General features: G+C 35.5%; 1 protein-coding gene across 7 annotated transcripts in view; it reads right to left on the reverse strand.

The window, feature by feature from the left end:
* Smox (Smad on X protein) overlaps positions 1 to 20,183 on the reverse strand; it is a 192,402-nt gene that overhangs the window by 127,043 nt on the left and 45,176 nt on the right. Inside the window, exon 1 of one of the 7 annotated variants that reach the window (XM_035369416.2) lies at positions 16,089 to 16,341. The exons of 5 other annotated variants lie outside the window; for them this stretch is intronic. The gene's annotated coding sequence lies outside the window, so the exon portion shown is untranslated. Of the gene's footprint in view, positions 1 to 16,088; positions 16,342 to 20,183 lie in introns of those variants that run through there. One more of the 7 variants, XM_085809447.1, reaches the window with a different exon arrangement.

Here is a 20,183-nt window from a genome sequence, read left to right on the forward strand (position 1 = left end):
ATAACACGAACTTCTCAAAACAATTTTCACAAGTTACAGTAATCGTGCAAACATCTTTCTAATTATTTAATATTTTTACAACTTGAAATGCTATATTTAGAGATAGACCTCTCTAGGGAACAAAGAACAGAAGCATACATTTAGCAATATTTATGCAATAGCGTTTTACAACTAATACATGTGAAAAAGTAAACCTTTGATATTCAGATTTAAACAAATATCGCAAAACCAAGTAAAGCATGTAGGGCTTTTTATAGAAAATTAGTAAATTGATTAACGAAGTTACTTAACACCTCTTAAAAAACTTAATAATCATAACTGTAAAATTTAACAATAATAAAAACACATTGAATGGCTTACAGTTTATCAAAGTATGATTATAAATTTGAAACGACAGCTATTAATTACACTTAACGCATAGCTACTTTTAAATAAATACTGCGAGAATTATGAATAATTCACTTAAATATAATGTTTTAATGCGTCTATTATAACTCTCTAAGAAATGTACTAATGTATATTACCATTATTTTCCAAACTTATGACTCTCGGACACTGAAAAAGCTGTTACACTGGGGATAAAACCAATTAATCAAATTTTTAGTTCTTAACAACAAGGAAAATAAATATAATGATAGGAAAAATACGTAACACCAACTTATTAAATTTAACTCAACTTGTTCCTGACTGGAACAGTTCTAATCACGCCTAACTGCATACATTCCTCGCAATATTGACGTTTCTCATACAAAGGGGGGGAAAGCATAGTGAAATGTCTCACAATAAAACTTTCATCACATTGATTAACTAATTCTCGACACCCTGTCATAATCCACAAGTTGTTTTTATATCCTAAATATGGCACCAATTTAAAAAATCGGACCTTTAAAATCGGTTTACCCTTGCGAAAGCTCTGTCCCAAATAGGCACAATACATAAATTACTCCAGACTTTAAATACTAATCGAGACATAATGCTCTGAGTTTTCGCTGAAGATCAAAATTTAGGGCAAAACGAAAGGGCAAATCAAGTTTCATCATCAGACTATTATGCCAACATTCCTGAAGTGCTTAAAAAGTTTTTCCGCATTTTCACATTTATTAAATTTTGGTGCGCAGCACAAAACAAAAATTCATTTTTCGAGCACACTTTTACAGACATTATTAAAGCAGAACAATATCTAGTAGACACATACGTATAAGCTGACCAGACGTCCCGGATTTTGTTGTACACCTCCAAATTTCAGTTGTCTCACAATGGAAACTTTCACGGATTATACACTGCTCGACATTCAAAATGCTACACCAAGAAGGAGTGGTCAGAAATTTATGCAAATTTTAGAGTAGACGCACGTCACTGAGTTATGCGAATGATGTGAAATGCGCAGCTCTCCGACGCGCGTGAAGTTAGATATAAGGGAAGGAACGTGCATAATGGGCAATATTCGTGTCGTTATTTCTGCCAGACGAATTATCGAAGAAAGTTGGTTTTTGTCACGGTGAATACGTGTAATAGAAGAGAATAGCAGGCCGCCGTCAACGAAGGCACTTCCAGCAGATAGACGATTTTACAAGGGGTATGGTGATCGGACTGAGAAGGGCGGGTTGGTCCTTATGTCAAATCGCAGCTGATACCCACTTGGATGCGAGCACGGTGCATCGGCTATGGCAAACATGGTTGGAACAAGGAAATGTGGGAAGAAGGAGGGGTGCAGGGTCAGCCAGAGTGACGTCAGCACGCGTGGATCGACGCATCCGCCGACAAGCTGTGGCGGTCCTGCAAGTCACTTGCACCGCGATTCTGCAGCATGTGCAAGATACCCTTGGATGTTCTCGTGTCGACCAGAACCATTTCCCCTCGACTGGTTGAACGTGGCCTGCACTCACGGCGTCCGTTAAGAAGACTGCTATTGACCCCACAGAATAGATGCCAACGTTTAGAATGGTGCCGGACTGGAGCGATTTGGATGACAGAATGGCAAAACGTCGTGTTCTCAGATGAGTCACGCTTCTGTTTATCCAGTAACAGTCGCCGCATACGTGTGTGGCGTCGACGTGGAGACAGATCTAATTCGATAGTAACTGTGGAACACCCCACCGCGCGACAACGCATAATAGTTTGGCATAATAGTTTGGGGCGCTATTGCCTACGATTCCAGGTCACCTCTAGTTCGTATTCAGGTCACTATGATGGCCCAAAGATACTTGGATAATGTACTGCGGCCGATGGCAATCCCCTACCTTCAGAGGCTGCCTAATGCAATTTTTCAGCAGGATAACGCCCGACCACACAGTACTCGCATCTGCCAACATGCTCTGCAAGGTATACAGATGGTTCCCAGGCCACAGTACTCTCCTGATCTGTTACCAATCGAACATGTGTGGGATGTGATTGGACGCCGTTTGCAGACTCTGCAACTGCCTCGTTTAGAAGACGAACTGTGGCAAATGGTTGAAAGGGAATGGAGAGCCATCCATCAGGACACCATCCGCACTCTTTTTGACTCTATGCCTAGATGTGTTTCTTCGTGCATCACTGTCCGCGGTGGTCCTACATCCTACTGAGCGGGCGCCGTTCTCGCTCTGTATTCTGACTATCATTTTGAAATAAAGATCACTTATTGCTGCTTGCTGTCTCTTTTTTCAAAATTTCATCACTTTCTGACGACCCCTTCTTGGTGTTGCATTTTCAATGTCGAGCAGTGTATAAGTAACCTTTGTAATACTTTTACAGTTCCTTAAAACTGCTGTTTCCCCATTTCGTACCAGATAATCGCTATTGTGCTAATTTGTTTCTCACCCAAAGTTAGGTAACAATTAACAATCCCCCCCCAAAAAAATTAAAGTGTAAACTTGAGAATAAAAAGTGGAATGCGTATCAAATTACAAAAAAACATCATGTATGACGATGTTGAAGTAAATTCCAATATAACAAAATAGTTTAAACCGGTCCACCGGTAAACGAGCGGTAAAGTCGCTGAACACTGAAAGTTCGGTTCGGGGCTCGAATCCTGGCGAACGGGCTGGCTGCATGGGCGTTTTCACGGTCTTTCCCTGTGTAATGTGCCTGTTTCCCTTCGAAAGCACTCCACGACGGCATCCCTTCCTTTAGGCATACAGCATCCCGAATTCTTTGCCGTAATTAAACAAACCAATAATAAACGAAAAAATATTCAAGTGTCCCCCTAAACGAGAGCAGTTCGAATGGTCACGCTACATAGGTGATTTCGTAAATGTGTACCATTGGAATACAAGTCATCTTACATTAGAAAGCACTGCACTAGGGAATCCCTCCCTTGGAAAATACCTCTCGCTTGACATGCCTTGCCTTACTTAAAAATATCCATCAATCAATTTTTTTTAATGTATTGTTACCTGCGTACGGGTTCGTTATGAATTGAATGCACAAGTCCCATGAAAAATGAACAAAATTTATTATTATCACAACAAATAAATCAAAATGCTTCAATTTCCTCAGATATTCGTACAGTATTACAATATCTCACAGTAGTTATCTTTTAACTACTCAAATGTTCAACAGAACTTAATTCAATACAGCTAGAGAAAGCTAATCCACGAATTCGCTACAGCAACAGCAGTTTTCTAAAACAAACTCTTAAAACAACAACTAACTAATTAATTAACTACGAGTTGATAGGTTTTCATGCCGCTTATATAAGCTTTTTAAATGCGCGAGAATTTTCCAGCACTTTCTCGAAATCAAAAAGAGATACTTATTTATTAAATGTTAAATGCACGTGCTCTTGTATTTTTAATTTTCCGGCTTAGCTTTCTTTAATATTCGTCACGCGCTACACTACTGCACGGGGAATAAAACAATTTAATTTATAATTCTACCAACATTAGCTATTTAAATGCCAAAGCCGTCAGTATTTTTCCAGATACGAATAATTCAAATACCATTTACCTAAGCAAAATTTTTTGCCTGCAAGTTCAATTTCCCTCAAATTAATTATGTAATCCGTTAATAACCGTTCGAAGAAGGCCCAATGCAACACCTTCTGGAACACTTTGGTAGCAGTTCAAGATTATATAGTGCTGCTTGAAGAACATGCATTTCCTTCAAGCCCATTGAAACCTCAAATACTTTTTTTATAATTTGCTAGCTATTTTTGCCCATATTTTTTCGGACTTGCGTGAAACAACTGTCAGGGTCATAAAAACAAAAAAAACAGGCTCTTCAACTGAAGATCGGTTTGATTACGGCAAAGCACACGCGGGCTATCAGTCTAAAGGGAGGGATGTTTTCGTGAAGGACCTTTCTAAGGAAAACTTTTTTTTATGGGCATGCACCCACGTTAGACATGAAGACTCCCCGACACTTCATCTGAAAAAGATTGGCTCTCTGAAACTCCAACAGTAGCGGCGGGAGTTCCAAAATACAGTGTTACATATGCAAATGCTACAAGACTTTCACAGGAAAAATGGAAATAATCTGTGCAAAGTGCTAAAATCACCAAAACGTTCTTTGAGAAAATTGTGCCTATTAAAATTATTAATGAAATTCAGTAATAATTACCATAAAATCCATTCGTTATTATTGTAAAATGGAGTAAACATTACTTAAAATTATTTACTTCGTGAGGGCCCACCAGCGGCCGAGCGGTAAAGTCGCTGAACACTGGTAGTTCGGTCCGAGGTTCGAATCCCTCGAACGGGTTGGCTGCATGTGTGTTTTCGTGGTTTTCCTCGTGTGTAACGTGTATACGAGCCAGTTTCCCTTAAAAGTCCTCCACGAAGGCATCCCTCCCCTTAGGCAGATAGCCCTCGTGTGCTTTGCCATAATTAAATATACCATACCATACCATACCATATTTACTTCGTGAAAAAAAAATAAATAAATTTTTAAAATGCAATAGGTAATCAATTCAGCCAGACGCCCAATATCTGGCTTAATTTTAAGCCGGATAACGGATGTTTGTCAGATACCTGCTGCATATCTAATAACACGAAATATAAGGTATCACGTAATTACATCATGCGAAAAAAACAGTTTTCATTTCTGAACTTCATTTTCATGCGGAAAATATTTGCTTTCGTAAAATTACCTTAACATGTTTCCATTACTGGTTCGAATTCTGTTAACTGAAATGAATTTTATAGTCTTTTCATTTCCCTTTTCTTCGCCTTTAACACTGATACCCATCCCGAAAAAAATATTCCTTTCAACAACCTGGAATTCTTGTTTTAAAAGGCAGTCCTTGATTAAAAAATATTTTCCTAGCAACTATTAAACATTCTATGCTCCTAAATTTTCCGTTAATGTTCGCATCCACAAGTGGCTGAGTGGGTAACTCTTTGTTTTGGTACGATTCATGCCGAATGGCTTACTTTCAAATTTCAAGATTACTTTTCAAACTTTTCCTATGTGTAATTTGAATACCAGACTTAAAATATTCTCCACGAAACCATCCCACCTAAAGCAGATAGCTTTGCGTACTTTACTGTAACTAATTCATCAACGAACGAGACTTTAATGTTCCAAACCTTTAAATCAAATGCATTTCTTATTGCAGAGAAGTCTTATTTTGAGCTTGAATTTTGATTGCAAGAAATGCATTTTTGAACAAAACGCTAGGCTCAAATAAACCTTTTTTGCAATATGAGCTAAATTTTCTTGCAATTAAAGCTAATACATTAAATGCCAATTACCTCTAATTTAAATGTGGCCAACAGAACGGCTATATGATATTTTATATTATCTTTCTCATCATATTCCTATATTCAATATGTTAAATTTCACGAATAGATATTTGCGACTTATTATTCGCAGGACTAAACACATTTGCTGCCTGATTTAACTGATTCTGATGTTTCAGTTTTAATCAACAACTTTAATACTTCTGTTAGTTCTTCTTTCTTTACTTTCAGTCTTTCCGATACTGCATTTTTTTAAACTTCTTTAACAAGGAACATATTTTTAAATATGTATATTACAATTACAAGAACGAAACCAAACTTTTTAAAACATTAGAATTAGCCAAGACGGTTTAGTTCTTTTACAAGAGTTTAAAATTTAAACCTTTTTTGTTTCTTTGATACTAAAGAGTTAATTTTATTGTTTCATTACAATAACCCCCCAAAAAAAGGTGAGACACAAAATTCATGTTCTACATTTTATGTCTATATCCCAGTATTGGCAAGGAATCAAACTAATGCGCCGATTAGTTCAATCAACAATATTCGTTACTATTCTAGAACAGCCATAAAAAAAAGCTAACTATACGGCCCATCAGCGGCCGAGCGGTAAAGTAGCTGAACACTGGTAGTTCGAACCGAAGTTCGAATCTCGCGAACGAGCTGGCTGCATGGGCGCTTTCGTGGTTTTCCCATTTGTAACGTGTATACTAGCCAATTTCCCTTAGAAAATCCTCCGTGAAGGAATCCTTCCCCTCAGACAAATAGCCCCGTAATCACATAAACCAAAGCTAACTATAAAGACACAGAGCAAATTAAGTATGTATACAAGACGAAACCTCGAATCATGCACCTCAAGGCCAAATTTGACATAAAAAAGAAAGAAGAGTTAGATAATACTAAACATTTCATTTTCAAATATTCTTATTTAGTCTTCCGATGCTATTTCATTAGACCTTGATATGTCAGGTATGCTTCAACCAACTGTAATAATTTGCATCGTGGTCCATACGAAATGGACTTAAGAAAGTTTATCATAAGAAGCAAGAGCACTCATTCAAATTAAAGGCTAGTAGTATAAGAGTTACTTATGTCGACAGTATAGTGCTTTCTATGCAAGTTTACACAGCCCAGTATGCTAGAATAAACCAAGCGTAAATTAACTTTAATACGTTAGTTCTAAAAATAAATTTTAATTAGAAAACAGTATACATAGTACTGTAAAAGCTCAGCATTTTTAAAGTAATTTAAAGTTATTAATTCTCTCAATTCAGCACGACTGTTTATAACACAGAATTCTTTCAATACTTCTTGATGTGCTCTGAAGTTAGAAGCTAACAACCGTAATTTCTTTTTCAAAATTAATTCCTGATGTTTCTGCCTAATTTGGCGTCGCTTCTAATTGTTTTCCTGATCACTTGCCTCACCCTCGTCCCAGCTCTGTATGCTATCATACATAAAAAGTAAATAAATAAATAGAAGAATTTAGTAAATATATTTAGTATTTAAATAAGTCTTCTTATTTAGATAGAAGAATTAGTTACCTTATTGTTTCAATGTATAGCCAGCTAATTAATTACAATTTTCCACATAATATTTTAACTAAGCACAAAAATCTACTTTAAAGTGTTGGAAACACAGGAATATTACTTTAACTTTTTCTAGCAAAGTTGGAACAGCCTTCACAGAATAATTTATAACGAGAGTGAAAAATCCATCTAAAAATGCTTTCAAGATTTCTTTTCGGAAGGCAGAAGAGTCTACGAATATAAAAATTTATTAAAATAAATCACATTCTCAAAGACACAGGGTAAGTAATACAGCTAGGCGTTTTCTAAGGTATATCTTTTTTTTTTTTTTTTTTTTTTTTTTTTTTATCATTTCTGCATTGGGCCACAGCAACAATTTAAACCAAGTCGCACAACCAAAGAATACAATTTAAAGTCACAGCACGTGGTCGATGCACAATGATCCGCTGTTTGTTCCCAAGGTAAGCTGCTAAGAATTTCATAATACGTTTGTGCTTGAATAATATTACATCAAAATTATATTCATGCATTATAAACTGTAATTTGCCGTCACTAGCGTATTTCTGGAATTATTTTTTCTAGATATTTCTTTGAAACTAAAACACGCAATACACTGAACTAATATAAAACTGAAAACCAATTATTCTTTTGATGAATTAAACAAAGACTTTAATGCCCTATAATTATATGAATTATATGAAATTATGATAGTATGGAAAGAAAACAGGTCGCGAGAACGCGACACTTATGTGTTGAAAATAATGAGATAAAAGTTGCTTAATGCTCATAAAAAGGAGGAGGAATAAAAACTGCTTAATCATCCAAATTAGGCTGAGATAAAAGAAAATTTTTTTGTCGTCCACCAGTTAAGTCTTTTCACCACTATTCTGAAATCTAAGCACTTCCTTCTGATTTTGTTCTACTCAGCATACTTTTCAGACAACTAAGATCTCGTTAACAACAAGGTCACTTTATCTGATTGAGTAAAAAAAGTACCCAGCATCAAAAAGGCACTCCAGATCTATTACGCAACCATTGATATCAAATTTAAAGCACTCTGAACTTCGGAATTCCCAAATATAATTTTGGCAAAGAAATCTAACATCACGGTAATCAATGAATATCCTAAACAAAACTTTTCAAATCTAAATAGAAAGGAAGGTCATATCAAAAGATAATACGAGCTCTGGACATGAGTGAGTATGAAGAAGTTGATGAGACATACCAAAATGACTGCTACAGTGCTTACGGTACTCTTCATGAATACTTTACCTTCCAGGATTTATACTTATTCAAACAGGTACGATTACACAGCAAACCCTCTAGTTCGTAAATACGTTCTCTTCTATGACCAGATGTTTTTAAGAGAAACAGGTTTACGCTAATTATGGATGCATCAACTATTCACGAAAATACCGCTGTAACGGACAGATCAGAATGGCGGGTGGACAAGAACAAAATATGTGGTTAAAAGTAAATCCATGAAAATAATTAGGTACTTTTAGGGCAGAAAGGTGTGGAAAAAATCGGCAGAGGTACTTTGCAGTCCCACTGAATGCGTATTTTTATGCAGCAGCTGCATCAAGCAAATGTGAAGAACGGGATAACAGAAAGTTGAATGTAACACAATTAAAGACCAAGACTACTAGATTAAAATTCCAATATAAATCTAAATCACAGTAAGAAAAATAAAAAGTTATAAAATATGCATGAACTTAAAAAAAAATAAATAAATAAATAAACAAAAAGCCAGAAAAAAGTGCTGAAGAAATTTAAATAAGGTCTTTATCCAATCAGAGCATTAACAGCTCCCGATCCAACTACTCACTGTCATTTTCACTGAATATAATGGAATCTGCTACACAAATTTTGACAGGTGCCATATTCCGTTCTCATTTCTGAAGATACAATGAAGTTCTTACAGAATTTTGCTTCAAAGAAGTTCTGCAAAGATTGTAATAACAACATAAAAAATAATCCAGGTGCATTCTGCTTCTTTCTCTTTTTTGCACTGAGGAATATTTCTCGACTGCGGCATTACTAACAGATTATGCAACAAGCAAAGGCGGAGAATATTTCATGGTCTATTTTTGTGGTTATGAATCACATCCACACACACAAAGTGGATTCTGAATTTTGCAACCATTATTGTTATACTATATTGAGAAAAATCTGCAGCAATTAAATTTACCAAGAGCTTTGTTTCTGAGAATTTTTCCTGTAACTAAGTAAATGAATAAATTTGAGCGAAGATTATTTAAGAAATGTATATGATTTTCATATAAATAACTCATACTGGAAAAAACAAGAAAAATATAAAAAGCCAGTAGAGTTCTTTGACAGCAACCAAGATGCCAATCAGCCAATCCTAATACTAGGGTTTCTTGAAAGACAATACAAAACTATCGTTCCCCTTACAAAATAAGGGACAGGATGTATGTGACTTTTAGTGCTGAGATTTTGAAAAATTTGAAGGTTACCATCACCAGATAAGTCTAATACACTTAATGGGTTTCCAACTAATTATCCGACTACTTTGGGGCAGGAAATGTGAATGGAATTAAGATTTCTATTCTCTTCACAAAGAAAAGAACTCCTGCAGAGCAGATAACTTTAAAAAAATTGTGCGACATTTTGTATGTAGTGCTTGTAAATTCGCAAAAAATGTAAAAAGGCAGAAGTTTTGAGTATTTGGTTTTGAGTATAGGCAGAAATTTGGTACTAAGGTTTGACTACCCCTTCCATTTTTATGGTAAAAAATGCGTGTGTGTTTCAATAATAATCAGTTCTACGTAAGTTATAAGAAGAAAAGGCAAGACCACAGTTTAAAACAACATGTGCACAACACTCAGCTCCTAATATGCCTCCTCCCAAACCTTCTTATAAGATACAAGGCCGTTTCGCTTTGCCTCTCCCTATCCTCCACATTTGTTGTAGCCCACCAGCGGCCTAGTGGTAAAGACGCTGAACACTGGTAGTTCGGTCCGAGGTTTGAATCCCGCGAACGGGCTGGCTGCATGGGCGTTTTCGTGGTTTTCCCCATGTATAACGTGTATACGAGCTAGTTTTCCTTAGAAAGTCCTCCACGAAGGCATCCCTCCCTTTAGGCAGATAGCCCTCGTGTGCTTTGCCGTAGTTGAATAATCCAATCCAATCCACATTTGTTGTGTTTATGTCATTTGCAGAGTACGAAACAATTTCATTTTCTCTATCAAATATTTTAATGAGTTTTCGGAGAAGCCTTCAAATAGAATAAGTGTTGCCTCTTCTGTTAATCATTAAATTCTATAAAACGCATTGTTAGTTCTAAAAAAATTATACATTTCAGCTAGGTCAGTACAATTTTCACATAAGATCTCTTCAAGGCATCTACAAGTACACCGAAAGATTATCATCTTCCTAAGATCTCAATGTTGTTCGGACCCTACCTTCATACGGCGAGGATTTTGAGTTACGAGCACTTTCAAGTATGAAACTGAGGATAAAAGTATATGAATGAGAATCTACACAAACAAATATAGCACGTCTCTGAATTTCATCCAGTACAAAAATAGGAATCATGTTATTAAAAAAAAAGTACGAAAATTCTGTTAATTTTTCAATTCACTAATGGCCATTAGCAGCCCGATTCAGGATCGGATCCGGGCGAACGCCATCGCTGCATGAACGTTCAGTTTTCCCATGAACACCCAAGTGAAATACTAGGCAGCTTCCCTTAGAGAGATCAGCATGAAGGCAACTTGGTGGTTCTGAAGGCTCCGGGAAAGGTCACTGATTGGCCGGCCTCGGGGTCTGGCATGTCCTGAGCAGTTGGATCCGTAGCCGGGGGGGTTCTCACCCTGGTTTGCTGGGTAACGGCCCTCTGCGACGCAGTGGCTAATCACACCACCTACGTTCGCACATGCGCACAATCAGCCCAGGTACCAGCGGTTTTACGCCGATTTTCGTAAGGCAGGCGGTAGTGAGAGCGAAGGTTGTTAACCCTAACTCAGCAATAGAAAGGGTTGTTAATAGTTCCCCAGCAAGAGAATAATTTGCAAGTAATAATTATCAGTTACAAAGACGAGGTCAATCTATATACATGAGAATGTTCAGGAAATGATTAGATAAAATAGGGGTTTAATTGATGGTTCTAATTGCAAGCGAGGACGAGTAATTAGTTGAAAAATCTTTAGTGTATTGACAAAAAGGCTACAGAAATTACTTAAATTCTTTTGTTTAACAGAGGAATTTTTATGCAAACTTAGACTCTATTCTTATAGCATAGGAGTATCAGAATTTATTATTCAATAAGAAAACTTACTAAAAATGATAATATTCTTAAATATTCATCACTTTTTCAGTATCCACACAGGTTTATAGGTTCAAATGCCATATTTCAAAATCAAAGTTATTTATGAAATAAAACCATATAAAATATGATAAATCATTTGTGTGTGCAAATTTTTAAATCAAAATCTCTTACATTAAATTATTTCTGTCTTTTAAATTACATCCCATTATTTATTTCAATTTAATTGATTAATGTGTTTGTACTAATATTTCAAAGTTCTTTGAAGCCCTTTTTGTGTTCTGAAAATGCCAATTATTTCCATTAAAAAAAATAAGCAGGCATACAGAATAATTAATTTAATAGTTGATATAATCGCTTTTAACTTATTTCATGTCTAAATTTTCTACACAGAAATCCTCTGGCTAATTTTTAGTATCTTTTATCGGACGAAATTTTTCAAATAGGAATGAATTAAAGTCTTGATTGCGCAAAACACACCTTTAAAGTTAAATGTATTCTAAGAAGTACAAAAAATGTAAACAAGATTTTGTCCCCCCCCCCCCCCCGCAATCAGTCATTTAAACTATTCAAAGCATTCAGGAAAAGGATAAACATTGCGAACCTAAAAATCTGCCCTTTTTCATATATACTTTAATAAAAGGAAATGTGCTCCTTCTTTTTATAAAAAAAGGAACCCATTTTCCTTTGTAAACTTTTGAAAGTCGCCAACGTTTAAAAAATGATAAACTACGCCAAGGTAGAAACCCGCCTTTTTTTTTTTTAAAAAAAAAGGTTTACTAGAACAGGTCACGTACGTAGAATCCGTTCCTTTCGATTGAGTTCTATTTACGGATCTGACAACTCAATGCTCATGCGTGGTTAATGTTGGTGCGAATAGCTTAAGCGGCTAATCGCACCAGTGGTGCGAATAGCATCGGCCCCTCTGAGACGGGCTCGCCTATGCGACTGTCAGGTAGCAATTGACGACCAGTGCTGCCTAGTGTCATATCCAGGTGGTGCGCTGCTCTCCTGGACGGGTAATAGTGGAGGTGCTCAAAGGGGGAGTGGACCCGTGATGTGCTTAATTGTTCACGGGACGGGGCAGCCAAGAGTTATCCAAGAGCTAGTTGCGTTTTGCTATCATCATATAATCCAATTCAATAAGATCCATTTCAGATCCGGTTTTCCCTTCAAACGGTCGAGTAGTTAATTCGCTGAACACTGATAGTTCGGCCCGAGTTCTGATCCCAGCGAACGGGCTGGTTGCATGAGAGTTTTCGTGGTTAGCCACATGTATAATGTGAATAAGAATCATTTTCTCTTAAAAAATCTTCCAGGAATACATCCATTCCCATAGGCAGACAGCCATCGAGTTGCTTAGCCAATATAACCTGATCCGGTTCCCAACAAACAGACTAGCTTGCATTATTATTTTTCTTTAACTGTGTGTAACAGAATAAAAGCCTATTTGCTTTAGAAATTTTCTCTGGAGACGTATCTATCCTTAAGCAAATAGCCTTCGTGTTGTTTGCAGTAATAAATCAATCAAATTAACGAATTGTTAATTTTACAGAAGCAACATACGAATAATGGTAACGTTTTAAAATGTAAATTGTCCTGTGCTACATCTGGATGCATAATGTACCATTCTTTCACAATAAATGTCCAATTTTTTATTAGAAAAAAAGGCGGAGACTTATTTGTACTCCCGATATATATATATATTTAATAATTACAATACAATTTTTTAAAACCTTTAGTAATTTCACTTACGCTTTCAATTCTTTGTATAAGTTCTCTTTGTTTAAAGGTAAAATTTTGATTTGAAATTTTTACACTAAAGTATTTTATTATTTCATTTTCTGTTTCAATTCTTTGGATAGAGCACTCTTTGTTTAAAAGTAAAATTATGTTTAACTAACATTTTACTTTTTCCCCCATGTTCATTTATTCTGTTCTGTTCTTTATTACGTATTTGTTCTTTTTTATTATTTATCATTGCTCTTGTGTGATACTTGATCTGTTTTATATGTTTGGACGCCATATGTGGCATTACTGGCCACATATGGCCTACATCATACTACATCTGGACGTATTTAACCTCAGATATGCAGACGAGAAAACAAAAAATTATTAAAAAGGGGGGGAATAGATGATTCCCTGTTGCTAAGGGAGGAAATAAAGGTAATAAAAGCAAACCATCTTGAGAAAAAGACTATGCATAAATTTCTCGCACATAAATCGGGGCTCGCTTGTCAGTCGAAGTCCGTGAGAACATTCTAAACCATATGTGTATCTTAATATTATTCATATGAATGTTAACTATCGAAAATCAGACGCAGTTGACCTTCGCTCATACTTACGATTGCAAATGATCCAGACATCTGGCGATAAGATGAGTCGCTAGACTAAACACAGTCTGGCTCAGATTGGTTTGACTTAATTTGGGATGACTCAGACTATAGCCGGCGCGCCACATACTAATGACTGCCTTAAGTAATAATCGGATATGAGAGTAAAGTGATCGGATATGTGTACGATGGATAGTTAGCCCGTTACATTATTATCGCTACCTTTTATCGCATTACGCCGGGAACTTAAAAAAAAAGTTTACATTGAAATTTTTATTCAATAAAGAATTTCTAATTGCGTAATACTAATAAAAATAATAATTTCATCCATGAAATAATATTTTACCTAACATCGCTTCAACAAAAGTTTGCTTTTTTTGCATTAAATAAATCCACTTGAGAATTAGTTTCCATGAGCACAGTAATATGGAATAAACGTTTTCACTAATCAGGCTACCAACAATAAGAGTTTTACGCCACCCGTTTTAATTTAATCAATGGTATTTTCGCAAAGAATTCTCCCCCCCCCCAATAGTTTCGGAATTACTATAACAAAGCGTTTCGTAATCGCAACTTCAGCCCATTCAACTTCTTTTTACAATAAATCTAGCTTCTTCAAAGAAATTTTTAGGTTTCGTTTTAGCGGTTTCCGCAATTGTTTCACCTACGCCGAAAGAACTAAAAACCGAAATGGTAAATAAACTACGAACACTGTATTTGACAGTTTCGTGAACTTTAAGGTAAGCTAATTTTTCAAGCAGTACGCAACTATGTAAATTTGAACAAATAAGAAAACAAACCGTAAGCAGTCGCGTGGAGGCTCCGAATAGCTTGTTGTTGTTGTTGTTTCTGCTGAGTTACGATTGTGTATTTACAAAAAAAAAAAAAAAAAAAATTCAGAATTACAAGCATAGCAGTCAGATACTTAGTGTGAGTGAGTAGCATTGCATCAAAACTAACCACTTCTGGAAAAAGAAGAAAACAGTCAAAAAGGATTCCAAACATTTAAACAATTGCTAACTGTAAAAATAAAAGCATCCGCCCTTTTTAATTTGTTTTCAAAATGTGGGTTGGAGGGGGAGCGAAATGCAAAATTTAACTTTTTCCTCACAGAAACTGAAAGCAGATTCTATACTTTTCTATAATTTTTAACCTTACATTTTTTTTTTTTACTGTTTCCTGTGTTTAGACCAGTGGTTCTTAACCTCTTTTACTCCATGCACCCCTTTCACCATCGCTAGATCATCATCCCCCCTCATCCTTTCCAAAACTTGAAAAATATACACATACATTTATTTATAGAGGCATAGATCATTTTTAATGTGTTTTATAAATTAAATAATAAAAACTATCGAAAAATGTTGATAGATATCGAAACTAGAAAAAAAAGTACTTTTTATATTCATAAACTAAAACTAAATTACTTAACATTAAAATAACGTTGACTAAATCTCCCGTGAAACTATAAAATTCCCCTCTATGGCTGAATTCCTCCCTGGTGAGAACTTCCGGTTTAGACAATATATTACGCCATCCACTTATAGCATCACCGGTCCAGCATTATTCTTAAGGACCCAAAAACTTTTATCCACTAAATAACTTCCAGTTAATTTAATATATATACACAGGCATAATACAATACACTAAAATAAAACTACGCTCTCTAAAAAATCGAAATTATTTTTACACTTCAAGAACTGTGCTTTCACAAACAACATATTTTAATTATAACACAAATATTACATTTTATGCTTTAATCTGGATGCAATCATATTTTAATTACAACACAAATATTACATTTTATGCTTTAATCTGGATGCAATCTGATAACACTGAAATACAGCTTAAATGGCACGCTACATATAAAGCCATTTTTAAGCATCATTCAGCTAAAAGACACTACATTATTTTTTAAGATAATTTTAAAGATATTAAATTGCTATATAAAACTCGGAGTTATACAATTACATTTTCTCTTCAGTTTAAAGATAATATTATAAGCTAAATTTAATTCAAATTATGAATTCTATCGTTTATGAATCTATGATTACTTCTTTTAGGTAGCGAAATTATCTACTAATTTCAACATGAAGGAAATAGTTTCAAACATTAGACATTTAGTAGAAATAAATGAGTATAATTAGTATAAATGAATTACGATAATTATAAAAATAAACTGAGACAGATTAGTAGCTGACAACTATTATTATAACTGCAATAAATTAAAATCTTTTTATTTTCCAAAATATAAAAATAAGACATTCAAAATGAAACGCACTTTGAATCTACTTAGAATATCAATACAGCTCTACCTCGGCTGAAAAGCTCTACCTCGGCTGAAATTCGAATTCGGAACCACTCTGCTTACACTAATAATGCACAACCCAAGTAACACAAGGCGTAGTAAAGATGTCGCAAAATTGTCCGACTGGTTGCAAATGCGGTCCTAATAGCTTTAATGAATACATTTCAATTATGTATCTCGTAAATACGATGCTTACACTTTTAAGAGATGTGAAGATACGCACTGGGCTTCGCGAGACTGTTGTCGAAAGAAAGAAAGATAGCCCTGAATAGATTGTAGCTTTGTTTTACTGTATGCCTGTACACCACGCCACGTGACTAAGATAAGGTAGGAAAATTTCTCACACTGGTACAGTCAGTAAATTTGATTTTCCAAGAGACTGCTTGTGGCGCTTCATTATTTTAAAATTTACGGTTAAATTAGTTTATTATGGCAAAACACATTAGGACTACCTGTCTAAGGGAAGGGATGCCTTCGTGGCGGATTTTCTAATGAAAATTCGCTCGTATACACGTTACACGTGGGGAAAACCACAAAAATGGACACGCAGCCAGCCCGTTGCCCTGGATTCGAACCCAGCTCGGAACTACGAGTGTTCAGCTATTTTACCGCTCGGCCACTGTTGGGCGGTTTTTTCGCTTAAGGTTAAAAGTAATTTAGTGGTTAATTCAACATACTAGAATTACCTGAAATAAATGTCTGTCTAAAATTTAGACGTCCATACGTTTTATTACAGAGTGTAATCAACAAAAATTTGTTGCACTTATCAGCCAAATAGAAAAATAAATATAAATTTGAATTTCCCCTTTCTGCTATTATTGTTTGCACATATTTTAATGAACATTCAGCGCGTAATTTTTCTTTTCTTTCTGCTATTACCATTGTATGGTTTTTCATAAATATTCAGCAAGTCATTTTTTAACGTCCAAAAGGGACTATTAAATTGCGAAATAGGTTTTGCTTTGGCTCTCTATAAACGGCGTATTGCATTTCAAATTGTTGCACTAAATATTATCGCCTTGTATTATTTTTAACGAAATTCGAACGAGCAATCGAATAGTTACGAAGAATCTGCATATATGTATGTATGTATACGTTCCTCGCACTGTGAAACCTCCCGACGGTACATGAAGTAGTCCTCCACCCAAATATGTGCATCTGTATGTGGCGTAAGTTCGAAGAAAACGAAGCTTAAATAAAGCTGTAAAGATAAAAAGAAAGGAGAGGTTAGCAGGAATGACTGCAAGAGCAGACTGGCAGAATGAGAGCTCAGAGAGAGCATAAGAAAACCTTACTAAACCCTTTTGGGTAACCGTTAAAATCTGAGACCTTTCACACTTTTCTTGGGAGACGGGGGTTGTTGTTGAAAGTGTTTTTTTAATTTTGTTAGAAAGGAATTTCTGCCCCGCCAGCTGCTTTCAGATCAAGCATTCGGCCTGCATGCAATGTGAGTTTGAGCCCACTGTCGTACCTAATAGCATTAATTACTTATACGGTAACAAAACTAATATCTCCCTTTCTAAACTGCGATTTCCTAACTTTCAACAGATATCTATTAAACTCACTAGAACACAGAAGAACTAAATAAGACACAAAATGTCATACCTATTGTGCACCTCGCCTTAGGAAAAAACGTAACCTTTCAATATATTCCGTTTGTACGCGGAATGTGGTCATACACGTGATCGAATAACTGCTTCATTTACACCGCCCTTTGAACGAAAATATTTTTGCAATGCGGATACGTACATCCCGTGGGTAAGGTGGATGGGGAGGAGGGTGCATCGCCCAGAGCTTTCTCACCTGAAAAGACCCTGACGAAACTGGATATCATGTCGATCCACAAACTGTGGGAAGTTCTGGGTACCTGATGAGTTCCGATGTTTCGTGATGGGATAGATATTCATCTGTTTTCTAAATAACTATGGGTGGTAGGTACTATATTCTTCCCGAAACGAAACTTAATAAAAGCGATAAAAAAAAGAACAAACTAACGAGCATATAATGAAAAGTGACTCGCATATCGGAAATTAAATGAAGACGGTAGAGCAGGTACATAAACCAAATAAACACAAAACGGAAGAGTGTTAACTGTATTTTTTGCCTTTTACATGATGCTGCATTTTTCTTTTCCCGCTGCAATGTGTATACGCAAATTTAGGAAAACACATCATGTAATTTTCCAAGTTTTCGACAACTTTTAATTAACACATTTTACAGCTTAAGAAATGCGTATTTTAATTCGTAAATATAAAGAAATAAGTTTTAATAAAAGCAGTTTAATTGGACTGCAAAAGCGTCCATACTGACAATATCAAGTTAATCACCCATCGATTTGATCTCACAGTGTGCAGCCTGAATCCTGTCGTATCAAATCAGTCAGTTGTTTTATAAGTACCAAAATATCTGCAACCAGTTACTGACTTCGCAGACTCTCAATCAGTAGGCAGTCCGCGCATTATTAAAGTTCTAGTCTGAAGGTTTCAACAGAACCGACAAATAAAGTAATTCAACAAATAATGCATTGAGGAACAAATACGCGAAAGCACAGGAGAGCTATCTGCCTAAGCAGAGAAATGCCTTCCTGGGGGACTTTCTTAGGTAAACTCGCTTGTATTCACGTTACACATGGCGAAACTACGAAAACCAACCATGCAGCTAACCCCGTTCACCTGGGATCGTACAAAAGTCGAAATCCCAGTATCCAAAGGTCTTAACCACTCGGACAATGGCGAAGAAAAAATTTCACGAGCAAGAGTATAAAAATCAAAGAAAGCCAAGCAATTTGAATTCTTAAATATTATGTCTACTTGTGTAAATAAATCCCCCATATTGCAAGTATACGTAAAAAAAGTTTAGTCCTTCTAGATATAACCCTCAAAAACTTACCATCGGTTAGGTTACGTTATTTGAATATGGCAAAGCATACAAAAGCTAGCTGCCTGAGGGTGGGGGAATGCTTTTATGAGAGACTTTCTAAAGGAAACTGGCTCGCATTCATGTTACACATGGGAGAAACCACAAAAACCAACCTTGCAGCCAGACCCGTTCGCCTGGGCTCGAACTCGGAATAAACTACCAGCGTTCTGCAATCTAACCGTTCAACTCACCTTTGAAAGAACTTTAAAAAAGTAACAGTAATATAGTAGTTTTTTCACACGTTTTAGACCTTTATTTTTTGTTAAAAAAAAGTAGTTTTTAGTCTGACTTCATATCTCCATGAGCAATATTAATTTACGATATCTCAGGGTCCAAGAAGGTCATACAGCCTTTTAATGAGCTTGTATTGGTGTAAGATTTCTTATACTCATCCGAATACAAGACAGCTCGCCATATGAGATAAGATGCGGTAAAATACAGAGAGATGTGGTAAAATAGACTACACGGTCAGCATTTTATTTACCTGTTAAGTATTTAGGTTTGGTTTATGAATATAAAAAATTATTTTTATCCAGATTTTCGTATTTTCAACAGTTTTTCTCGTTTAATTTATAAAATACATTTAAAAAAATCTAAATTTAAATAAGGGAGGAATGATCGTCCAGCAGTGGTTAGAGCGGGATGTGGTGCAAAAAATGTTGAGAACCACTGGATTAGATATTCCCAAAAGACGTAAGAAATACAGCAATTCTAGTACACATTTTTCATATGCATAGACATCACGTATCTAAATACTGACAACAGAAGCAACCTTAACAGTGGATATGAAATATTTAATTTGCGCTACTTCTTAATTGCTGAATTTTTTAATCACTCTGGACATTCTGATCAGGGACAGAATTTAACATGGAGATGAGGGGGGGGGGGGATTTCAAGCAGTTGAGTTAAAATGATTTTGTGCATACTGGATAAGAAAACGGGTTTCAATCACTTTCTATACTTAAAAAAAATAATAAATAAATAAATAATAAAAATTTAAAAAAAAATTAACAGCTCCTTTATTCAGTACTTTTCATGAATTATTTTTTACAACTAAAAATATACTATATATATATTCAGTGACTTTCCTTAAATATTATATTCGCTTAATTCAAATTACTGTGCAAGTTTCATTTCAAAACAAAGAAG

Source organism: Stegodyphus dumicola, chromosome X2 (assembly GCF_044657685.1).
Source record: "Stegodyphus dumicola isolate Sdum_Otavi_A_Nest chromosome X2, ASM4465768v1".
Lineage (NCBI taxonomy): Eukaryota > Metazoa > Arthropoda > Arachnida > Araneae > Eresidae > Stegodyphus > Stegodyphus dumicola.